Here is a 25,758-nt window from a genome sequence, read left to right on the forward strand (position 1 = left end):
CCTCAATTACCATTTAACTTACCGCATAGAAAATTTGGGATCTATGAGTACTGAGGTTGCAGATTAGAACAATTCAGTTAGTATTTTGGATAGAATTTCAATGGGCTTACAAACCATACGCCTTAGGCATCTCACAAAACATATGTTGCCTTCTGTCCAAGCCCTCTGTGCTCATGCTGTCAGAGAAACCAGTGCTGTCCACTGCCAGGCTGCCCACTGAGAGGCCTGGAGAGAAAGCACGGAAGAGGCAGGGCTCACTGGGGTGGGCTGGCAGCGCCAAGGTTAATGGGAAGAGTTAAAAGATGAATGGACAAGGGAAATTAAGCTCATTTCCCATAATATAGGTCTTCGCCAAGCAAGGCGAAGTGATGGAAAAACCTCCTAGAGCCAAGTTATGAGATGGTCCATGGAAAATTGATGATTAGGTGTAGCAGGGACCCTCCAGAGACAGCAAGAAGGCAGCAGACAAGCGCCACACAATCGTGGGATTCAATCCCCAGCAAGTTCCTGCTCAGGCCTCAGCCCCTTCATGGGTTCTGAAACCCCCTTTCATTCTCTTTATGCACCCAGTTGGTGGGGACCATGAAAGCATTTGAGAATTAGCAAGAGAGGAGACAGAGTCTAGCTGGGTTGGGTGGGACCAAAAGACAGGGCAGTGCATTTGGTATCTAAAAGGCACATGGGATATTCAGCCTTAAATAAAAGAAGGAAACCTGCCATGGGGAACAACATGGATGAGCCTTGAGGACATTATGCTAAGTGAGATAAGCCAGTCCCAGGAGGACAAATACTGAGCGGTTCCACGTATGTGAGGTATCTAAAACTCCCAAACTCACAGAAGCAGAGAATTGAATGGTAGTTGCCAGAGGCTGAGGTGAGGGGGAAATGGGGAGTTGTTATTCAAGAGGTATAACGTTTCAGTGATGCAAGATGAATAAGTTCTAGAGATAGGCCTTACCACATCACACCTACACTTAACAATACTGTATTGTGCACTTAAAAATCTGTTAAGTGGCATTATTTCACTCTTTTGGATGGCTGAGTAATATTCCATTGTATATATAAACCACATCTTCTTTATCCATTAATCTGTCAATGGACATTTAGGTTGTTTCCACGCCTTGGCTATTGTAAACAGTGTTGCTATGAACATAGGGGCGCATGCATCTTTTCAAATTATAGTTCTGTCTGGGTATATGCCCAGGAGTGGGATCGCTGGACCATATGGCAGGTCTATTTTTAGTTTTTTGAAGAACCTCCATACTGTTTTCCACAGTGGCTGCACCAATTTACATTCCCACCAATGGTGTAAGAGGCTTCCCTTTTCTCCACACCCTCTCCAGCATTTGTTATTCATAGACTTTTTAATGATGGCCATTCTGTCTGGTATGAGGTGGTACCTCATTGTATAGTTCTGATTTGCATTTCTCTAATACTTAGCCATGTTAAGCATCTTTTTATGTGCCTCTTGGCCATCTGTATGTCTTCTTTGGAGAAATGCCTATTTAGGTCTTCTGCCCACTGGGACCTAGAGATTATCATACTAAGTGAACTAAGTCAGAAAGAGAAAGACAAATACCACATGATATCACTTATATGTGGAATCTAAAATATAATACAAATCAACATATCTACAAAACAAAATCAGACTCACAGATATAGAGAACAGATTTGTGGTTGCCAAGGGGGAGCGGGGGTAGGGGAGAGAAGATATGGGAGTTCGGGATCAGCAGATGAAAACTATTATCATACAGGATGGATAAACAACAAGGTCCTACTGTACAGCACAGGGAACTATATTCAGTATCCTGTGACAAACCATGGTGGAGAAGAATATGGAAAAGAATGTACATACGTGTAAGGCTGAGTCACTTTTCCACACAGAGGAAATTGACACAACATTGTAAATCAACTATACTTCAATAAAATTAAAAAAGAAACCTGTTAAGAATGTAGATCTCACGTTAAATGTTCTACTAAAATAAAATAAAATTTTGTACAAGAAAAGAAGAACAGACACAACAAGTTCAACATTTCAGGAAATGAAAAACTCTCCCTGGTCTACTGATGGTGTGCCCTGCTTTAAGAAAACCCAACATGCTGGAATCACAAAGATATACCCTGGCACCATAAGCAGTATTTTATGATGCCCCAGGTGTGTGTTTCTGCCTATGACATCTGAATTCAACAATTTCATGGGGAAGGCAATAAACAAGACATTCAGCCCTTCTTAGGTGAGCAGTGCAGGAAGCCAGAAGCTGCACGTACATCCTGCTGGTTTAACAAGCACACCTGGTGCATTTTCTCCAACATGACTTTCCCAAAGTGGCTTCTCTCCTCTGTTTTCCCACTCAGGCACTTCAGGACTCAAGGAGTAAAATATTCACCATGTGTCCTGACAGATCACCAGGGCCTCCACCAGGCTTTGGTGACACTTCTAGCCTTTTTCTCTTTTGAGACTTTCTAATGATGTGCTGTTGGGCCCACTGGCAACAGTGATTGATATTCCTGAAGGTCTACAGCTAGCTAGGAGATTTCTAAATTATGCATTTGGGGATGATAATCTAAAATAAATTAATATGACCAGATTCTGGATCATCTGGATTAGGCCCTTAAGGTTGGACATCCGAACACAATTTCCAATAACTTGCATTGGTGTTCCATGGTATTTTATGATCTCTGGCTAAAAAGAAAATAGAGGCACACAGGTTGACTTAATACTTAAATGATGTAGCCAGGGATATATGAACAAACAGCTCATGTAAGTTCAAATGGAGAAAAATGTCAGAAAAATTAAGTCATCCCATGGCACACAGTAATGTAGGCCTGTCAAACTCAAAAGAACTCATGCTGAAACAGAGAACTACATCCTGATGGTAAGCACCAATTTAGTTTCAGCAAAACAATACCATTCCTCATATTAAATTTGTTATTAATTTGTATTTCATTGTTTTAAAAGTTTTGCTCATATCTAATTGGTGTGTGTTGCCTTTATAATTGTATAAAAGCAAAGAAGAGCTGATAGTTTTATGTTTATAAACTTCAAATAAAATTATAATAAGAATAAACTTAACACATGAGGTCCAGAAAATTTATTTCTCTCTGAAAGTTCTCCGTATAATACATAAGTTTTAAAAGATTGGCCTGGAACAAAGCTCCCTGACATGGGTCTTGGCAATGACTTTTTGGATATGACACAAGCAATAACAACAAAAAATAAACAAGTAGAATTACGTCAAACTAGAGAGCTTCTGCACAGCAAAGCAAACCATCAACAGAAGGAAAAGGTGACGTATGGAATAGGAGAAAATATTTGCAAATCATGTTCTGATAAGGGGTTAATTTCCAAAATATATAAAGAACTCATACAACTCAATAGTAAAAGTAACAGTAATGATAATAACCTAAGTAAAAAAATGGGCAAAGGACCTGAAGAGACATTTTACCAAAGAAGGTATATGAAAGGGCAACAGGTACATGAAAAGATGCTGATTGGTAGGGAAATGCAAATCAAACCACAATGAGGTATCACTTCAGGCCTGTTAGAACAATTGTCATCAAAAGAGATAATAAATGCTGGTGAGATGGTGGAGAAAAGGGAATCCTTGTGCACAGCTGCTGCGATTGTAAACTGGTACAGTCACTATAGAAAACAGTATGGAGGTTCCTCAAAAAATTAAAAACAGAGCTACCATATGATCCAGCAATTCCACTCCTGGGTTTTTGTTTCCAAAGGAAACAAAATCACTTTATCAAAGAAATATCTGCACTCCCATGTTCATTAAAGCATTATTTACAATAGCCAAGTATTCACCAAGGAATAAACAAAGAAAATGTGGTATATATTTTTCAATGGAACACTATTCAGCCATAAAAGGAAGGAAATACTGGCGTTTGCAACAACATGGATGGACTTGGAGGGCATTATGCTAAGTAAAGTAAGTCAGACAGAGAAACACAAATACTGTATGATCTTACTTATATGTGAAACCCCAAAAAACAAAAATAAAAAACAAACTCATAGGAAAAAAAACCTCATATTTGTGGTTATCAGAGGCAAGGGGAGAGGGTGGGGGAATTGGATGAAGGTAGTTAAAATGTACAAACTTCCAGTTATAAGATAATTAAGTACTGGGGATGTAATGTACAACATATAACTATAGTTAACACTGCTGTATGATATATTTGAAAATTGCTGAGAGAGTAAACCCTAAAAGTTCTCATCACAAGGAAAAAGACATTTTTTCTTCTTTTTCTGTATCTATAGAAGGTGATGGATGTAAACTTATCGTGGTAATCATTTCAAAATATATATGTCAAGTCATTATGCTGTATGCCTTAAACTTATACAGTGCTGTATGTCAATTATATCTCAAGAAAACTGAAAGAAAAAAAATTGACCTAGTGTATGCCTGCTTTGTTAAATAATGTTTACTTCCTTTTCAAAGTTGTTAAAACTCCATAAAACACTAAATAATTGTTTTCCTCTTGGTATTATCAAAAAAGAAAAGCAACATATCAAAGGAAAAGTTTTGCATGAAGTGGGAATGGGGTGAACGATTTAATGTCCAAACCAATTGCTCTGAGTTCACTCCATTTAGCACCTGGTGTACCTCAGCCTCTCTTTGAGCTGATTCTGTTTTCATCAATAAACGACGCTGCCAGAGCACCATCTCTTTATCATGATTTCAGAGCCTGTGACAAATTCCAGAATGCACGACCTGGCACATTCAGAGAGGCGAGAAACGACGAACTGATTCCCAGATTACAGGGAAATGTGTGACTTCCTTTTTGCTTACGATTCTCATTCACACACAACATTGTCATAACCATTCCCAACTTGATATACGAGGCCAGCATTACCCAAACAGCAGAATATGATGAAGAAAAAAGAAGAAAATTACAGACTAATATTCCTTACAAATATAGATTCAAAAAGTTTAGTAAATAGAATGTAGCAATATGTTAAAAGGATAATGTACGACGACCAATTAAGGTTTATCCCAAAATGCAAGGTTGGTTTAATATTTAAAAATCAGGGGATTCCCTGGTGGCGCAGTGGTTGAGAGTCCGCCTGTCGATGCAGGGGACGCGGGTTCGTGCCCCGGTCCGGGAGGATCCCACGTGCCGCGGAGCGGCTGGGCCCGTGAGCCATGGCTGCTGAGCCTGCGCGTCCGGAGCCTGTGCTCCGCAATGGGAGAGGCCACAGCAGTGAGAGGCCCGCGTAACGCAAAAAAAAAAAAAAAAAAAAAAGTCTCACATGCACAGAATATATAAAACCACTCTTAGCACCAATTTCACCTCCCTTCTTAGTGTCCTCACAAATTCACCTCCAACCCTCTCTCAGGTATCCTGCTTAAAGAAGTTCAAAATAAACACTCCCGAAATCACAGGACAGATAAATTAGAGTTGCGTTTTTACTTGGTAAGAAGATTGATCCCCCGTATGTATTAAATGCGTCCGCCAGTGCACAAAACTGCTACGTCAGTGACTTGAGGGCAGAGGGAGGAATGGGCAGAAGGATTCAGTTTAGGCCACTGAGTCACACCCAACTCCCCATCAACTCACACACGGCCTGGAGGAGAGCTCGCATGCCCCTGGTTTATGGTCTGGGCACGCAAGCCTTCTGGCCTGCGTGGGAAGGCTTCTGAACAGCTTTACCGTAACTCTGAGTGCCATCCTCTCCACAGCTCATTTTAGAGCTCAGCATTAAAATGCTGCCCCCCCCCCACCTCCTCCACCTGTAATCTCTCCCTCCATCTGTTGTAATGCTTTGTTTTTTTTTTGCGGTACGCGGGCCTCTCACTGTTGTGGCCTTTCCTGTTGCCGAGCACAGGCTCCGGACGCGCAGGCTCAGCGGCCATGGCTCACGGGCCTAGCCGCTCCGCGGCATGTGGGATCTTCCCGGACCGGGGCACGAACCCGTGTCCTCTGCATCGGCAGGCAGACTCTCAACCACGGCGCCACCAGGGAAGCCCACCTCAAGGTTTTTGATTTGATGATTACAATGTAAACTGCCTTTTCTGATTATAAAATCAAGTATTTAGGATAAAACTTGATCAGGGACAGAATGTGAAAAACAAAAAGCAAAAACAACCCAGCGCTCGATGGCGCTGACCTCTCAGCTGTTTGCTGCTCCAAAGAGTATACACGGACCAACGATCTCAACCCTGACCTACAGGCAGAGCAAATGTAAAACATCCCTCCAATGACAGGGAGACGTGGAGGTGTCAAGGATGAGTTATGCACTGGGAGAAGCTTTCACATTCTAAATTCCTCTGCAGCGAGGAACTGCCTTTATCCCAAGTACAATCCTCACACTGTCCCAAATCAAAGAGGCTATCGCTGTGGCTGGCAGCCCCTCATTATTTACACTTAGAAAACGCCACTGTTATTGGCAAATGCCGGGGCCAGCTAACCAGTCAAAATGATTTAGGATGAAACACAGATGCAAGGATCTAGAAATCCATTTCTATAGATTAGGAGGTAGAATAGAATAGTAACTACATTAAAATTTGCATGGCCCACGTGAAGATGTGCTTTATTAAGCAGAAAGTTCACAAGAGACAGTGAGAGACCGTTGTTTACAAATGCTTGCCAATTTCCGGGTATCTTTCTGTCTTTCTTTTTAGGGCTGCAGAATTGAGTTCACAACCCATTTTCCCTTTCTTTCTGACTTGATTAATTGCCATGTTAACATAACTACTGTTCTTCTCCTAATAGGCTCCCTCTAACGTGTTATCCCAGCACATAAAAAATGGATAAAAAGCTCCAAGATCTTCACAGGGGGTAGGTAGGGCAAGCTTTTCTGGAAGGTCACATTTACAGTCTGGTCTTCTGTTATCCACGTGGATCAGATGGCAAATCTGATCATACAGGTTGTGACCCTTGTAATCGATCCTTCAAGAGCTTGGCCTTTTCCAGCCGGGGTGCTAAAAATTACATTTAAAAGGCACATGTTGGCTCTTTGGAGCCCATTTTGTCATTCATACACCATTTCAGACACATTGTATTACACGATGATGAATTTCCTCCTCACCGTTTTTTTTTATACCTTCCACAACTACATTAAGCCTCAAGCCGTACCCAAGTTTTCTCTGGGGTTCACAGTGACTGAATTATTTTGAATACCTGTGAATCTGGAAAAAATTCTTCTGTCTGGTGAAGACAGCATTCAGTGTTCACCACAAGTCATGGGCTCACCCCATGCTCACTCACCCCAAGTTCACCCATGAGAGCTTCCGTTTCCATAAAGTACACACTGTGCCCCCCCACCCCCCCACCATCCATACCTTAAAAAATGAGATGCCTCCTATAAGTGGTAAGTCACATGCTTGCTGCTGCAAAATGATTAATAGTGCTGTCTCAGCAAATGGGATCATTACATTTTTAATTAACCTTTCCAACCTCCTCTACCTTTTCCTTTTGTTATACATTGGATCTCTGAAGTTTCCTACTTGTTTATGTTCATCTAGGTTTGAAACAAAGGCATGAAAAATGATAGCAGGTGATGCAGGAGCTGGTGCCCAGGTGAGATGCCTGGTGAGGTGCGGTACCTCACTGTACACAGGATAAAGGGACAGGCGCTCGGAACTCGATGGCTGGGTTCCCACCTAATTTTTGTCTTGGGAGCTTAGCGTTATTTAATGGCCTTGGCTACCAAGAGCCTGGCTTTTTAAAATCTCTTTCAACCTAATTATAATTACTGTGTATAAATCATACAATGATCAATTATAAAAATCCCGGGTTCATAAATATTTAACTTAGCATTTAAATCCACACTGCAGGAGTGAATGAAATTTCCAAGCTCATCTCTTTGCAAACAACTGCTTTATTGCAGTTCCAATGCCAGTTACTGAGAACTGAACCAAGTCTGTCTTGCAGCACACTCGGGCTCATAATTGAGCATAATGCCTTTCCGTGTATTAAGATAGCACAATTTAGTTATTTCTAAAATAGGCACGCCTCTCATTAAAAAGATATTTTGCAAAGTCTTCTATCGCCATCTTTTAATTCCTCAAGTATGGAGAGGCACAATTACAATATTAGACATAAAAACACTCATTAAAATATATTTTATCTCATGTAAGATTGATTCAAGATAATTGAGGTCAGATTTGTTTGGAAAATATATTGTGACAAGTGCAAATGCTGATGCAAAGAGGAAATGATCTTCTACGAAGACTCAAGCAAAACAGCTAAATATTTTCCAGCAAAATCATAAAGCCATAATTAGATTTCAATTTAGTAATATTCAGCCTAAGACAGGCCATTTTTAATAATCTAATTATGTGTTCGGGGGCCTACCCCAGAATTCAACCACTGCTTCAGAACTATTAATTGTACCCCATGCTGTCGCATCTTCAAGCATGAAATGTGCCATTACATGTAGGACTGACTCTCATTTATGAGTATTTTTTTCCCAGTCTCAGATCATCTTTAAAACATCCCCAAATGCCTACTCCTTTAATTTTCCAAAAGCGAAATCTTTTAATGACTTTCTCTGGACCAGAACACTTGATCCTAACTAGCTCAGATTTGTGGCCCTCCTACAGACAAAAGTTACAATGAGATAGATCTACAAACTATCTTTATGAAGACACAAAGAGCAGCCCTCGCTTTTGTCTGATTTTCATTAATTAAAGGTATTTAATTACTAACATCTCATTAGCAATAAAATAAATGAGTACTTCAACTACAGGAAAAGATCTGCATGATAATGTAAACCTCATTCATTTTATGGGGTACAAACTAATCCATTAATATTCAGCCTGTGCAAGCTTCACTGATATTTAGTCATTTCAACAGTACTGTGCTAAACACATCTTCAAAACGGATACTCCTTCTTCCCAGAGAAAACAATAAAGGTGGGCCAACCAAGTAACCAAGAACCTAAGTTCCCTGTCACTTTTCCACCAACATATCACCAACTGGAAGGGAAATATGGAGTGGTTTGTTTTTAACAGTTTTCTAAGTTACCATAAAGATTAAAAGGTAGCTTTAAAATAATGTGCCTGAACTTTTAAACTAGCATACCTAAATTTAGAAATTTCTAAGTGTGTGCCATGCAAAGTCATTGCTCTGAGAAGCTGGACACTTATCCCAAAAAGGCTGCCAACACTCTAGACGTTTCATGGAACTCTTCCCTAGAAGCCCAAGGCATGTTCTTTGGAATACTCTGAACAGCAGCAAACCTCTGTATCGGGGATGGATTTTCAAAGTCAAATGTCATTTAGCACTAAGTGTGGTCATGAAAAAGGCAATGATGTTGGGCAGTGTTTAGGGGTAGAAAATAAGTGATGAATATACATAAGGCTTTTTTCATATGGGGCACCTACAAATTGGCCCTGAAAGTAACCAATGAAGTGGTTCTCCTAAAAAGGTTTTGAGCCAATGATCTCTCTGGAATAAGCGTTTAGTTTCTCAAGGTGACTACTTTGAAGGACAATATGCATTTGGATGTATGTGCTCTTGGTAGTCTTCTTATCCCTACTCATACTGTACATGTGCTGTGTTTCTCCAATGAGCCAGAGTACAAGGATGCTACCAGAAGGTAGGATACAGGCTGAAGTGTCACCTCCACTATACAGTCTACAAAAACTGTTCTGACCCATGATATATATATACAGAGAAGAAGAAGTATGCATTCTAAAGCCAAAGAATCAGCTGAAACAATGAAAAATGAAGAGGTTGAAGATCCTATTAAGTAGCCTGGCTGATGCTGAGATAATAATGAATCATTGATGATGTTGACGGTTGTCAGGGCCCTCACAGTGCAGGATTTCAGCAAAGATAAGCTAAATATCAGGCCTTTATTTTTAGTTAAAGAGCATAAAATTCAATGCCTTTCTTCCCACGAGCCTATTTACATACCTGCTGTGCTACCTATTTGCCTTCACCTGCTTCCCAATTAATACCCCATTAAGCCACTCCACCTGCAGTGGCTTTTACCTTCGCCATAGCCCTGCAACCATCACTCATCTGCTACAGCTCAATTGTTTCTTTTGGGAAGATAAACAAAAGCTGCATAAATAATAATGGCAGGGCTTTGTGTTTACAGCGTGTGCATTCTCAAAAGACAGTAGCCAGAAGCTGGGGCAGATTTCAGGGCGAGAAAGCCACCAGCTGGGCAGAATGTCTACAGTGAGTGTAGCCACGTTCCAGAAGATGAGGGGGAGAAGGAATGTGCATCTTAATTAGCCAGATTTGTGAATCTGGATCTTATATATATGTATATATTTTTTAAATGATGTGTCTGCTTCATGCAAGAAGGTATTTCATATCAAGTTGGGTTAATAAAATTTTGTTTGGTTAAAGGTTCTTAGGTGACCTATTTTAATGAAGATTCGCATATTATTTCTCTTGTTTTGCAAACAGGTTTTTTTTTTAACATCTTTATTGGAGTATAATTGCTTTACAATGGTGTGTTAGTTTCTGCTTTATAACAAAGTGAATCAGCTATACATATACATATATCCCCATATCTCCTCCCTCTTGCATCTCCCTCCCACCCTCCCTATCCCACCCCTCTAGGTGGTCACAAAGCAAGGAGCTGATCTCCCTGTGCTATATGGCTTGCAAACAGGTTTTAAGTGTTTGAAAAGTTGGTTCCTTCGAGCAGTGACCAAACCCAGGGGGCATCAGAATCCCTTGGAGAAGAAAGTTTTAAAAAGTAAATAAAAACCCAAAAAACACAGATTCCTGGGTTCTTTCTGTCCTACCCTCTGAGGATCTGTATTTTTACAAAGCTCCCAGGTACTACCAATGATAAGACTTGGAATTCCCTGGTCTTCAGTCAGTTAAGTCATTCTTTTTACTATCTACCTGCACACCCACTTATCTTCCTGATAAATCTAGGCTTTCTGGTCACATTTTCTGGAGTGCAGTCCCTAAGAGGTGCCTTCTAGTGGGTGGTTCATTCCGGCCTTACTCCATGAAGATCTTGCTGAGAAGAAGACTTTCTTCGCCTGTGTTCCCAGTGCAACTTCATAATTCAGCCCAGACTAGATTTGCCAGGTAGTCCCAGCCCAGGCTCTTCTAAGGTGGGCTAAGACAAGGCCCCTCCCCCATCAACCTGCCGTGGCCTCCTGTGAGCTGCAGAGGAAGCAGACGGCAGGACAGGCGTGTGTGCGCCCCTCGACGTGCACCTCAGCGAACCTCTGGGTTTTATTTTAATGGTGTGTTGGCAAGTGTCCCTGCTCATCTCATCTCTAGCTTTACGTTGGTTCCAAATGCATTCGCACATTTACCCTTCTGAGCCCCAGTATAACTCTAGTTAGATCCCCATCTGAAGGACTACACCAGTTAGCTCAAGGATTAAGTTTAAAACCCCAGAATTTTTACATTAAAATTCCTTAGCCAGGACCTCCATCGTGTCTGTGCAACTTAATCTGCGGCTCTGTCTCCGGCAGGATTTGCAGTGTAAATATAGCTATCTCCGCATGGTGTTCGGTGGGCACCAAGCCACATCTCCTCCCCGGAGGCGTTCTCCCACCTGGCTCCTGTCCACCGGATGCTCTAAGGCTGCTGAGGCAGGCTGAGGCAGTGGGTAACCCAGCACTTTTAAGACTGCTTCTGGAATGTTTCTTTCCTCAGTTTCTCACAGGAGCATATCAGCTACAAAGTGGTTGTGTCACTGATGTACGTGGTGTGTCCCTGAAGTACACATAAATTAAGAACCCTGGGCTAAATGAGAACAATCCCAGCTCCCAGAGCCTGATATTTCCACTTAGCTATTTGCTTAATAAAAAAAGGTATAGTTTAGGCAAAATGTATGTGTTCTACCCCAAAACGTCTTCAAACTTCAAAGAGTGCCTTTTCTGTTAGAGATCTGGACTTGCACGTTAGCTAGTTTCTTTGAGAAATGGCCACTTGACCGGTTACATTAAACCATTGGCTGAAGCTGGATATGAGTGTTGGGGGTCAAGACGATTCCATCAGCTTTATGCCTAGCGAGATCAGAATGACATTCAGCACAAGTGCCAGGACGCAGGCCAGCTGCTAATGCTACTCTCAGCACCCCTGGACATGCCAGAGGTACAGAGTCACCCTTTTGCTAGGGCATTCAGGGACAATAGAAGTGAGCAAGCTAGCCTCAGAATGGCCAGCCATGCTGCCCTGGGGTGGGGAAGGGATGGAGGGGAAAAAAGCAGCTATGAATTTCTGCCCTACAGGAAGAAGACCCGGGTCCCCAAACACCCCTGCATTCGTGCAAGAGGCTCTATGTTGCAGAAAATCCTGTTTCAAGACACAGGAAGAACCACAAAAAGCCAGACCTTATGTCTCTGTGATTTAGCCTTCGTACCATGATATTGTCAAACACAGGTATTAGCCTTTGACCCTTTGGGCTTAAAAAATGAATAATGAACAGCTCCTAAGAATTTCCCTTGATGTGTCTAGAGCTGCCTCTCTTACCAGGAAAGACTGGATGGTCTCCTCTCTGTGGTGTTAGCTAAAGAAAGGCCCCAGAGAGTTGAGAACGTTCCTAAGGCAAAAAATATGGTAGAACTATAGTTCCTAGAGTAGAAATGGGGACTGCTTTGAATCAGTGAGAAAGCTGGCATCCCCAGGGCCATAGGGTACCCTCCAAGGAGCTCTTGAAAGAAAACAAAACAAAATGGAAGCTCACTTGGCCGTCTGTTGGGGAACAAGTTTCTCCCAGTTCCTACTTTATTTATTGCATGGGATGGATGTTAGATTTAAGAGCTATTAGTTTTAACTGAAAGGAGACCCATCGCCTAGAGTCTTCTATGAGCCCTTCAAGGATTTCACGTAAGAAGTTCTGTTCAATATTAAAAGTGGGAACATATTTAGTGATGTTTGAGGGTTATAGTGGTGGCTTATGCAGTTCAGAGATTTGACTTAGAAATACATTTGTAAAAAGAAAAGCAAAAATTAAACGTAGCTTTAAGAAAGATAGGTCAAATAGCATAATAACAGAGAATCCAAGTTTTGGAAGTCTAACCTATACCCTGAAATTGGGAATTAATTTCTAGTATGGTGTCTGCATACTAGGAAGTTAAAAGAAAAGCAGCTGTCTACATCTATTTCTGGACACCCATGAGAGGTCCTCTTAGTGTGGTGAAGACTTTTTTAAAGTACCAATAACTCAGGAGTGCTTCTCAGTGGGGACAGAATAGAAATTATAAATGTGACTACGAACCCCACACAGTCTTCTGAGGAAAGTGATCACAATCGTCTGCTAAAACTGAACATCACAGAGGGGAAAAGGTATCCGCAAGAGACGTGTGTGTCAGTAAATACATAAAGTACAGAAGTCTCACATATTTGACATTTGAAGAACAAAGCTATCCATCAATGTCCTGGCACAGATCGATCACACAGAATGCTACTGCTGAAAACCTAATCGTATGATGGTAATAATGTAGCCATAAAACCTCTGGTCTATAATTGACTGCTTCCACTTGAAGCTAACATGTCTAAAGCAGTGACTAATGTTCAACTGAAGATTTCACTTGCATTGAATGACAATCAGTTACACCTAACACTAGTCTGGTGGATGACTTGTGCTGGATAATGGCCCAGGTGCAAGCGCCAAGGGGCGGGGGGAGAGCATATCCCCAAACAAGCAATGCAGGTACGTGATGCTTAAATGTGGATCTCATATCTAAATGCCGCCTCCTTTAGATCTGATGAGGCTGCCACTTTCTGACAAAGTCATTAGAAATGTACGAGGCTGTAGCATCCAGTACCATTATAGCAAGTTCCTCAGGGCATCCAGGTCTTAGCTGTTGAGTTTTGGTTAGTGAGCATATTACTGTAAATCCCATTCCTGGACCATAAGGGCTTATGCTCCGTCTCTCTCCTTGAAATAGGTAACCAGATGCACAGAACCCAAGTGTGGGGGACTGAGGGAGGTGGGGGACAGCATTCACATTTGGCCTTCTCTTTTTCTTTAAGCTCCTGGACCGTCTGTGATTCTGGGGTCGGTCTGGTAAATAGTTTGGTTAAATGAGTCTTCTCAGACGAGAGATGTGGCTGGGATGTTGGCAGTGAGAACTGAAGTTTGAAAGGAAAGCTTATTGGTATTGCTGGATGACAGAACAAAAGATTATTTACCTCTCGGCACAAATTCAGAGCCTTCCATTAGTACAAATAGCTATTGAAGGGGCAGAGACCATGCAGTGGGGATCATTCATTGTGGGCTTCTACCACAACCAGATTGATCAAGTTCAACGATGCCCAGCCACACAGCAGGATCAGAAAGGGCCGTATTAGACACGTCTTAGTGTTTTGTTTTGTCTTTAACCTCCAGTGAAGTTTTTCCTGCACCACTAACACTTTGGTAACGCTTAATTTCAAATTATGAGAATTCCTCCCTTCCCCTCAACACACACACACAGGAGAGAAGCCTGCATCTTCCCATTCACAGTCCTGAGTAATAGCCCTTTATATGTTGGATTCAAGTAAGATAAAGTCATCCCAGACTTTATTTTCAAAAAACCCCAAGACGCTCCCATGTCCCCAAATAGATTTGCCAGCTTCAGCTTCTCGGTTAGCCTGTAACCATTTGTCACCCAAAGCAGAAATCTTTATGCACACTGTGAAGTTCATTGGAACTAGAAATTTTAATTAATATGTCTGGCAACTTCTAATGGACTTTCAGTATACGTCAGATTGCTTTGTGCCCTTTGATAGATACTTAAAGGTAATTGGGTAGTCCTACTGATGTATTTTTAAACAGCAAAATATTGATTAATAATGTTTCAGTATTAATATAACCACTTTGTGTGGATCAAGAAACGTCAATGGTAGAAAACCCGTATTTATCTACAAATTAACAAGTCTATATAGATCTGTTACTTTAAGCTAAATGGGGTGCAGCCACTCATTACATTCCAACAGGGACTAGCCTCCTCACAATAAAGATTAAAGCGGAAGTTGGCCTTATTTTCCCACTGCATGAAATGAATGCTTTTCACCACTTCATGCCCTGGTGCAGCTGAAGAATAGCTGCAGTAAAGCACGGGTCCGCTGCCCCCTCTGACAGGCCGATATTTTTAATGCCTGACTTGATGAAAACATTTCATACTTTGGGAGCTTTAATTGCCACCACTGCCGAGCAGAATGACATAATAAATGATTGTACCATTCAGGCTGGAGGTGGGGATGATCCCAGCTTTATCTCTGCTTAAAACCAGTTGTACGGTTCATATACTCCGAGTGTATGTTCATGCAAACTGAATTACTGCAAAGAGAAAAAGCTGGAGAATTTTGGAGACTGGTGAGGAACCAGTTCCTGAGGCTGGATTTTAGGACACTGGGCAAAGCACTTCTCAAACAAACAGGAACTGTCAGTTCTCTTTTATTTATTCTTTTAATACCTAGCAGTCCTAATGACTCTACTAAAAAGGCTGGTTTGAATAAAATTCTTCAGTTGTCTTTAGCATAGCATGATGGGTCCACCAACCCTCAGGCAGTCTGTGTAAACAGTTGTTTGAGTGGCCGACAACCTACAAATGGCAGTGACGGCAGTTTCCAGGCTGGGACCACAAAGCCAAATTTCAGAAAGGGTCACTTTGCTCTGAGCTGATGACAAAATATCTGTACATTGCAACTGCTACCTGAATGCTATTTAGATTTATGGGGAGAGAACAAGAGAGCTGCTGGCAGGGCTTCTGGTCTGGGTTTAATTCTCTCTCTCTCCCCTCCCAACGAACATGGCCAATTTAATTGTACCTCTCCAACAAGCAGGAAGAGCCACAGATGGGGAAATTAATACACAAGGAAGTAAAAACATGCACGAGGAGGTCACATGACCTCCAAAGAAGCCTGGAATATGGGACTCCAGGATCCAATCCCAGGCCAATGTTCTCTCCCCTCTAATGTGTTTTGACCTGCAAGTGTGATGGCTTTGCTAGAAGAGGCGAGGCAGCCTAAATGACACTGCTCTGTTGGGTACAACACCTGAATAGGGGCTCTGAATGACATTTCATTAAACCGGTGACTCTTAAATTTTGATGAGCATAAGAATCTCCTGGAGAGCTCAGATCTCACTCCCACAGTGTCTGATTCAGTGGATCTGGGGTAAGATCCAGGAATCTGCATTTTAATACACTTCCCATGTGATTCTGCTAGACCACATTTTGAGAAATACTGCTCTGCTGAAAGAAAATGGCTTCCTAGAAAGCTAAATCCATTAATGAGATCAATTTCCTGCATCCTACAGTACAAGATAAGCCAGTAATAATCTAAGCTATAACAAGCATCCTTCAATAATTCTATCACATAACTCATTCATCAATTCATTCATTCATTCATTCATATTTTAACATTAAGATTTATAGTGTTTACTATGAGGCTAAGCCATATAAATTTTGCCAAGACAAACCTATCCACTCACATTCAGGTCAAGTTTGTGAAATATTAACTAAACAAATTGCGTGGGTATAACTGTAGTGCTGGTTACCAGTGAGGTATACATAATAATGTAAGCTAAGCAAAAAAAGCCCCTGCTTGTTCAAAATCTCAAGGAACGAGTACACGCAAGGAATAAAATAGAGCTAGATATATACAGGAATCCGGCAGAAACCATCAGCTGGCAAAGGATGAACTACCTGAAAACAGTCCTATGACAACTGGGTATTCCCTTGGAAAAAAAATAAAATTAGATTTCTCTAAGACATCCATACACAAAAATAAATTCTAAACAAATGAAAGAATTAAATATGAAAACAAAACTTTAAAACCTTTGGAAGAAAACATAGGAGATTATCTTTATGACTTTAAGATAAGAAAGAAAATTTTAAAGAAGACACACAAACCCCCAAGCCATAAAGGAAATATTAATAAATTGCATTAAAATTAAAAACCTAGTACAACAAAAAACATCCAAAAACACAGAACAAAGATAAGCCACAACTAGTAAAAGATACTTAAACTCACAAAACAACAGGAGCATGATATCCAGAAATCACTTAGAACTCCTCTGAATCAGTAAGAGAGAAATTTGATGAGATTATCAATAAAAGACTGTCTTCAGTTTTATCTTTAAATATCTATATTACCATGTATGCAAATTAAATCCTTTCCAACTACATAAACTTGGGTTGAAATAGTTTAGATGCCAATTAAAGAATGTATGAAGATGTACACAGTTTTTCAAAATTCTTTTAGGGAATACCTGAGCAAAAAGAGTTTGCAGACCACAGCTATAAAGAATCTCTCACTCAGATGAATAAGATTTTCACTGTATGCTGTTCACTTCCATTTAGTCATTATTATAACCCAGCGTCCACTGACAGAGGATAGGACAAATAAATTATGGTATAGTCACACCATGAAATACTATAAATGGCAATGAAAATGAATAAACAAGAGCTATATGTATCAAAATGGATAAATCTCAAAACAACTTCTGAAAATAAGGCAAGTTGTAGAAGTATATGTACTGAATTAATAACAGTTATCTAAAGAAATAGCTAGAAAACAAGTGTACACACACACATATGGTAAAAACAACATGCAAGAGAATGAGAAACACCAAATCAAGAGGGGAACAGAATCCAATATCTAAGCAGGCCCCAGGTTTGTGGGGTCACAGCATATACAATAGGAGGCGCTCTTTGAAACATGAACACAGAGTTTTGAACAGAAAATACGATGTGCTTATCACTGCACATGCTACATTATCAAGTATATTCCTAATAGGAGAGCACTTCCAATTTGAGTTGGGGTTGATAAGAGTAGAATAAATTGCTTATAATTTTACTTGTTGAATGACGTGACATTTTTTCCATAGACTAGTTTCTGGCTCTATACCTTTCAAACTGTTTCTCCTCTACCACCCACTGACATCACGTGTGGGCACCACAGGACACATCCATGTTACTCCATGACCTCCGGTCCTGTGCCTGTGTGTCATGTTGCTGGTGAGCGGGAACAGTGGGCGGGGAGGGTGTTCCTGGAAGCTATGCTTCCACCGGGACGTCTAGCGGTAACTTAAAAATACAGTGAAGTAACTGGGGACCATGTAAATACATCCTGCTAAACCCAACCTAAATGCATGCCCAATGTCAGCCTCCCCTTATCCAGATGCTCGAGTATCTGAGGACAGTCCAATCCTCTGGACACAAGTGGGAACATATGATGGCAGAAAGGTCAGAGTGGAAAGAGATGGTGATTTCACCAATTGCAGCTAAAATCTCTTACTTTTGCGAATTTTACAAATTTTTACTAAAACACATCATCATGGAAACACTTTGCTAGGGCCTCTCCTAGGGATTGTGGAAGGAAGGGACCAACATCTTAAGTTTCATTAGCTTCACAGTAAATCCATCCCTGGGGAACTGGGAATGCTGAGGGGATCTGCAATGATTTATTTATCTGCGTGTGTGTGTGTGTGTGTGTGTGTGTGTGTGTGAGTGAGAGAGAGACAGAGACAGAGACAGAGACAGACAGAGATCAGATGCAAATACAGCAAAATGTTAAGATTTGATCAAGTTGGGTTGGTGGGTGCTTGTATGTACATCTATGTTACCGTTTACATTTGTTCGTATATTCGAAATGTTCCATTAAGAGAGAGAAACAGGGAACACAGAACCCGCTGAGCGTGCCCGCATCCTCAAGTCTCCCGGGAAACAGCGGTGGAGGGTTCTGTAGATATGGTTGTGAGAGAGCTGCTTGGCTGCAGGGGCAGGGACAGCCCGACAGATTTTGTGACAGCTGTCAGTCACCAAAGGTCAAGCTCACGTGCACAACTGGCTGGAGGTGGTGGTTCACACCACACCTTTGCCTCTAAAAACGCATGCGGTGACACATCCTTTCTTCCAGAAGAGGCCAGCCCATGCCCCCGCTCCTGACTCTCCACAGAAAGGCTACCTGTTTCATCAGCACAAAAGCAAGCGCTGGCCTCCAGCGTGACTCTGTCACCACATGTCACTTCACATCGGCTGGTACATGTCAGAGTGACACAAGAAGCTGCCACATGCAATCCTCTCACAGAGCACATCGAACCTCCTTTTGTAAAACACGTCAACAGCAACCAAGAGAAAATTTCCTTTATGAACCACGATGCCACGTTGGTGAATGAGAGCGAGGTGAAATCTCATTTCCTACCACTGGAGACAACAGAGGAGGAAGCAACTCTACAAAGGGTCTCAAGTTAAAAACAGACCCTCCACTCTCCCCCTGACGAACGTTCCTCCCCCCAGATACCCGTTTCCTGGGGACCACCGTGGAGGTGTCAAAAAGCCACACAGAGCCTTTTTTGGAATATGAGTGGTAACCAATTCTTCATGAAACGATGGATATTATTGGATGTGACTGCTGGAATTCTTTCCACTGTGCTCTCATCGAGTGTGATAACAATGAAAATTATTTGGTGGGAGGAGGGACAGAGGATGTTTTGAGAATTTTGCCTTTTGTCTGCTGGCGTAAACTTCAAACACTTTATTACAATTACCAAGAATTATAAAACTTTAGGGCTAACTGTGAACTCAGAGATGATCTAGTCCAATATTCTAGTTTAAAGGTGAGAAAAAGCCACACAGCTAAGCTATGAGCACTCAATCTTCCCACAGCAAGTACATGAGCGGCTATGGGCACAGACCCTCAAACCAGACCCCTACAGTCATGGGACTTTGGACATGTTACTTAACCTCTATTCTTCTTCATCTGTTAAATGGGGATATGGTATCATAGTAGGAATCTCATAGAGTTGTTATGACGATTAAATGAGATAATATATGCCTCACACATAGACGGGCCAACAGTGTTGGTTGTTTTAGTTTTATGATTAACCAGTTCACTTACTTCTTCCATACTGCCATGATTCCACTATCACAGGACTTGTTCCAGAAAGAGCTTTACTGGGGGGTCCTACTGACAGCCTAATAAACAGAAAATGAGCACTTCCACACGGTGACTTCTGTAAAATAATTGGCTTTGATCTTAAGAAAAGAATATTAACCACGAGGAGGCAGCTTATTCAGGACATGGAGAAAAGAGGATGAGAGAACGAGGAGGTGGGTGAACTAGAAATGAGACACGTGAGAAAAATGCATCTGTATATTCTCATGGGGTCAATTTTTAGCTTGATTCCAATTAAAACTCAAACACAGTATTTTTTTTAAAGGAAAGAAATTGCTCTAATAACAAGAGCACACCGGGTCTAAGGGTGGCTACACACATCTGGACAAGGGACTGGCTGGGCACTGTCACCACGCAAGCTCCCCACAAGCCTGGGGGGTCACCAGTAAATTATATGGATTAACTGTCTCCAACGTTATGTGTATCTTTAACATATGCTTCCAGGACGTTCCTGGAAAACAGTCACTGTCACGTTGGAGAAGTTATAGCACATTAATAAGGATCTCAACATGCTTGAGAATACTTGGGGTATAACAATGAAGTCATTACTCTTTATCTCCTTGAATTCCAAGAATGCGAGAAATAATCTTCCGTAACGGTTGATTAGAAGATGTGGCCTGCAGATAATCAGGCTCCTGTCGCACATTAAAAATCCAAATACGCTAGAGAAACTGGGATTTTTAACCCCACACAGCTTTAACACAAAGATCACATTAATAAGATACAATTTAGATTTGCACTTTTTACTAAGCTTGAGATCAAAGGGAACACATAGCTGAAGGGGTATTAAGCTGTGTGCACGCAAACTGCCTACTACACATTGGGGGAAGAAGACACATTTCCCCCCTGCAGGAAGGCACCTATAATTTGAGACGTAGAAGATGTATTCTTTCTCTGGTACATGATTACTGCTTAACGATTTCCAAGCATTTCGTATCGTTCCAGTAGATTCACCTGCCAATCCACTTAAAGGACTCAGTCCATCCTCATGCTGCACCTTCCAGCACCTTCATTGAGGACATCAAAGAAGGAACTGATTTAGGACTTTTCCTCTTATGTACATTTCCAGTTATGTAAATATAAGAATCAGTCCCTTAATTCCTCAGGGTGGGTCAGATATGAGTGTGGTTTACTATTTATCAAACCATTCTTCATTATCATTAAAAATAAAGCCACTACCATTTTAAAGCTTGAAACCAGAGTCCCAGGGTCCAAGAGAGATTCACACAGAAATCCTCCTTTTTAACATGTGCCAAGTACTCCAAGAATGACCCCACTGGGGGCAGAGGCAGTCACAGCCTCCTAAAGATTACTGGTTATATATATATATTTTTTGTTTATTTGTTTGTTTTTCGGTACGCGGGCCTCTCACTCTTGTGGCCTCTCCCGTTGCAGAGCACAGGCTCCGGACGCGCAGGCTCAGCGGTCATGGCTCACAGGCCCAGCTGCTCCGCGGCATGTGGGATCTTCCCGGACCAGGGCACGAACCCGTGTCCCCTGCATCGGCAGGCGGACTCTCAACCACTGCGCCACCAGGGAAGCCCTACTGGAATAGTTAATATTTATTGAGGGTTTAGTATATGTCTAGCATGGTGCCAACTAAGTGCCTTACCCACATTATCTTACTCTGTTCTCCCCATTTTAGAGCTGAGGAAATGGAAGCCCAGAAAGGCTAAGTGGTGGGGCTGGGCTTTGAATTCAGGCAGATGCCTGACCTCTGGGTCCACTGCATTCCTGAAGGCCTGCTGTTCCTCCCGTCTCCCTGACTCGCTCTCCCCGGCCCAGACCACCATGTTCCAAGTCCTCCTCCTCCCTCCACCCTGGTGGGCAAGATTACGCTAACCTTCTTAGCTACCCCACTGCTCTTCATTAAAGAAAAACCCTGGGGGCTTCCCTGGTGGTGCTGTGGTTGAGAGTCCGCCTGCCGATGCAGGGGACACGGGTTCGTGCCCTGGTCCGGGAAGATCCCACATGCTACGGAGCAGCTGGGCCCGTGAGCCATGGCCGCTGAGCCTGCGCGTCCAGAGCCTGTGCTCCGCAACGGGAGAGGCCACAACAGTGAGAGGCCCATGTACAGCAAAAAAAAAAAAAAAAAAAGAAAAAGAAAAAGAAAAACCCTGGCCATACTGCATTTCCTCCAGGAAGCTTCCCAGATCGGGGCTGATCAGCCTTTCCTGACGTGTGATCTCCTAGGCAAGGGACAGGGAAATGTCTCTGAGGGGTTCCAGCGTAGGGGTCCCCCCTGGGTGTCTGCACAGTCCACATCTCCATAAGAACTGTTCTTACATTCAAAAAGCACCCCCCTGGAAGTTCCCCACCCTGACCACATCTGATTGAACCAGAGGTCACCACCTGGATCAATCAAAGAGTGTCTCCCAGAAATCTGGTGCTGGTGCTCTCTGCTGACCTCTTAAACCAAGAAAGAATATCAAGGTAAGGCCCCTTATAAGCCCCGAATATGCTTTCGGCGCCTAGGTTTCCATAAGACACATCTGAGTTCTTATTTCCCTCTGTGAATTCAGCAGGTTGAGTTGGGTTCTGTTATCCCCAGTCAAGAGACCACTGACTGAGAAACATTCCAAAGGGGAGCCTTGAGAGTTTATGCGACTGATGAGGAAGTGCCTCCCCAGGCAGGGATGCTATGAACTCCCACACCTGCCACAAGGCCAAACGCAAGGGGCGGGGGGGAGGGGGCGGGCACCCATTACGTCAAAACCACTAACTCTTCAGGGGGAGGTAGCCGATGATCATTAACAGGGGATTGGAGCAGTAACTTGTCACTGCATAAAATGGGATTTAAGAATATACTTGAATGGAACCGATGAATCTGCCAGGCAGGTGAGAGGTTGCAAGCTCCTCTGGCAAGATGGAAGGAAAAGGGCCCATCTGGAATCTGTTAATGACACTGAAGGGGGAAAAGAGCAGGCCTGGTGGTGGGTGAGGGGAGCACGCAGGAAAATAAATATATGATGAAGACCTGGCAGGCTGGTGTGGTGGTCTTAAAATCCAGGATGTGGAGAGGCTGGTAACAAATGGTCATTCACTTATTTATTTGATTATTGAGCATCTACTGTGTTCTAGAAGTGAACCACAGCTTCGATTCCAGTGAGGGAGAGAAGCAAGAAAAATAAACAAATAAACAAGATATGTATTACGGAGGGAATAATATCATGGGTAAGATGAAGAGTCAATTCTACCACCTACTTTTAGGGGGAGAAGTCGAGGAAGAGCTTTCCCAGAAGTTGAGGGTTGAGCCAAGCCTGGTGATTTGGAGACACCAGGAAGGAGACTATTGTGTCTAGAACACAATGTGAGAGGGAGAAGTGGCAGGAAATAAGATAGAAAAGCTGGCAAGGGTCAGGTATGCACCGATTCATAAGCATGGAGAAACCCGTGGATATTGTCCTAAGTGCAGTGAGAAATCACTGAAGGGTTCTCAGCAGGGAAGTGACAAGACCCAATTCACAGTGGATGGGCATGGTGGTGTCAGGTGGACCAGAGAGGAAGCAGGAATACCAGTTTGGAGGCTATTGCAATAATTCAGTACCCCACGCTGTGTAATATCACAACATCTTCTTCATGACCACCATTTAAAAATCACCCAAAGGACCTCTCTAATAGCATATTCACCTACTCAGTAGCAGTCAGGTACACTCCTATTTAAACACTTTAAGGCAGTGTCTTTTATGTATTTATTTATTCGGATATTATTTCAAAATCACACACATTTGCTACAACGATCGTATGGCAAAGCTGCACTGTGGACTTCTTAACATAATTTAAACTTGTTTTAGTGTCTGCTGCACTGGATTAGCTAAGCTGATGACATTTTACTATTTAGCAAATAATTATTGCTGAAGTTAGGCAGGGAGTAGAAGACAAATCCTTTTATTGAATGCTGAACTGTGTGTCCACACTGGACTGAGTACTTTATAAACCTAGTCTTATTTAATGGACAGCACAATAGATCAACCAACCATCCATCCAACCATCCATCCATCCAACCAACAAATAAATACTCTAAGTGGTCCCAATTTTACAAATCAAGAAACAGACTCAGGACAGTTAAGTGATTTGTTTAACACTACAAAGCCAGCAATCTATGGGGTTCCTGAGCCAGGAGAGCTGGTTAGAAGGTGGACACAGGATTTTCAAAGGATGCAGAGACAGGGTGAGGAAGGGGAGTTCTGAAAAGAGGATGAAGCCTTTCTCAGAGCCCCCAGGGCTACCATTTCACCATGCCGCCTCCCTTTATACATCTTTCTGGAACTTCTAGAACAGAAGCAGGTTACTACATAGGAGGACTAGGATATTTGTGAAAAGTGAGCAATGTCCTATGACTACCTGGTCAGGGTCAGGCCCTTCGTGGAGCAACAGGGCTTTGTCAAATCCATCCCAACTAAACAACGCTAGAGGTCCTGCCAAGTTGGGTGTTATCTGCTGCTTTGGAAATTCAACAGCCATCACCTTAAGATATCACTTTGGATAGCTTCCTATTATTTGAGAGTTCTTTAAAAAGTAGCCACTCTACTAACTGTGAAAGTAAAACAACTTCTAGAAAATAGGAAAACATATTAATGACTTGAGACGGGCAAAGATTTCTTAAACAAAACACAAAGAGCACTTACCATAGAGAAAACTATGTTGGACTACACGAAATAAACAAACTTCTATTCATCAATCGATACCATTTCAAACATGAGAGGCAATCTACAGTGTGGACTGCAATATATTTATATGACAAAGGGCTGGTATCAGGATTTTATAAGTACTCTACAAATGAATCACAAAATGACAACCTAGTAGAAAAACGGGCAAAGCACTCAAACATGCATTCACAAAAGAGAATAAAAATGGCAAGTGCTCAACATCATTAGTCATCAGGGAAATGCAAAATAAAACCGTAATGAGATCACACTGCACACCACCAAGATGATTAAAATGAAGGGACAAAATTTAAGAAAAGTACATGAGGGAGAATATGGAGCTTCTAGTACTCTTTTTTTTTTTTTTTTTTTTTTTTTGGTACGCGGGCCTCTCACTGTTGTGGCCTCTCCCGTTGTGGAGCACAGGCTCCAGACGTGCAGGCTCAGCGGCCGTGGCTCACAGGCCCAGCTGCTCCGCGGCATGTGGGATCTTCCCGGACCGGGGCACGAACCCATGTCCCCTGCATCGGCAGGTGGACTCTCAACCACTGAGCCACCAGGGAAGCCCTCTAGTACTCTTATAGTCTGCTGGTGGGAGTGTCAATTGGTACAACCACTTTGGAAAAATAAACTGGTAGTGTTAAGCTGAATCTAAGCATTCTCTTAGGACCCAACAATTTTACTCAGCAGAAATGTACATACATGTTCACCAACAGAAATGTTCAAGAATTTTCATTGGAGAATTATCTGTAGCCCCAAACTGGATATGACCAAATGTCTAACAACTATAGAGCAGATAAACTGTGATACAGTCACAGGATGGAATACTATACAGCAATGAAATGTACAGACTGTCACTCCATGCAGCAACATGGATAAATCTCATGAACATAATAAACTTGTGCAAAAGAAAGCAGCCTCCAAAAGTGCATATCACTTCCATTTATGAAACGTGCAAATGGGCAAACCTAATCCATGCTGACGGGATGCAGAATGGGGTGACTGCCTCTGGGGGGGAGAGTGACTAGGAGGGGAAAGGAGGGTGTTCCTGGATCCTGGCAATGCCGTATTTCTCCATCGGGTGGTGCTTCCATGGCTGTGTTCACTCTGTAAAGCTGCATCTAGCTGTAGAGTTATGGTTCGTTCACTCCTCCGCTAACTTCAATAAAAAGTTAACTTCAAAAATACCGACTCCTGACACCTGCATCGCAAACACTTATTAAGCACCTACAATATACGAGGTCCTGGCCTGAGGCAGAGGGGAGAGGGGATCTGCCCATGC

General features: G+C 42.2%; 1 protein-coding gene across 1 annotated transcript in view; it reads right to left on the reverse strand.

The window, feature by feature from the left end:
• The window catches only part of GFRA1 (GDNF family receptor alpha 1), a 196,555-nt gene that overhangs the window by 56,559 nt on the left and 114,238 nt on the right, over positions 1 to 25,758 (reverse strand). The window lies entirely within an intron of this gene.

This window comes from Lagenorhynchus albirostris, chromosome 16 (genome assembly GCF_949774975.1).
Source record: "Lagenorhynchus albirostris chromosome 16, mLagAlb1.1, whole genome shotgun sequence".
Lineage (NCBI taxonomy): Eukaryota > Metazoa > Chordata > Mammalia > Artiodactyla > Delphinidae > Lagenorhynchus > Lagenorhynchus albirostris.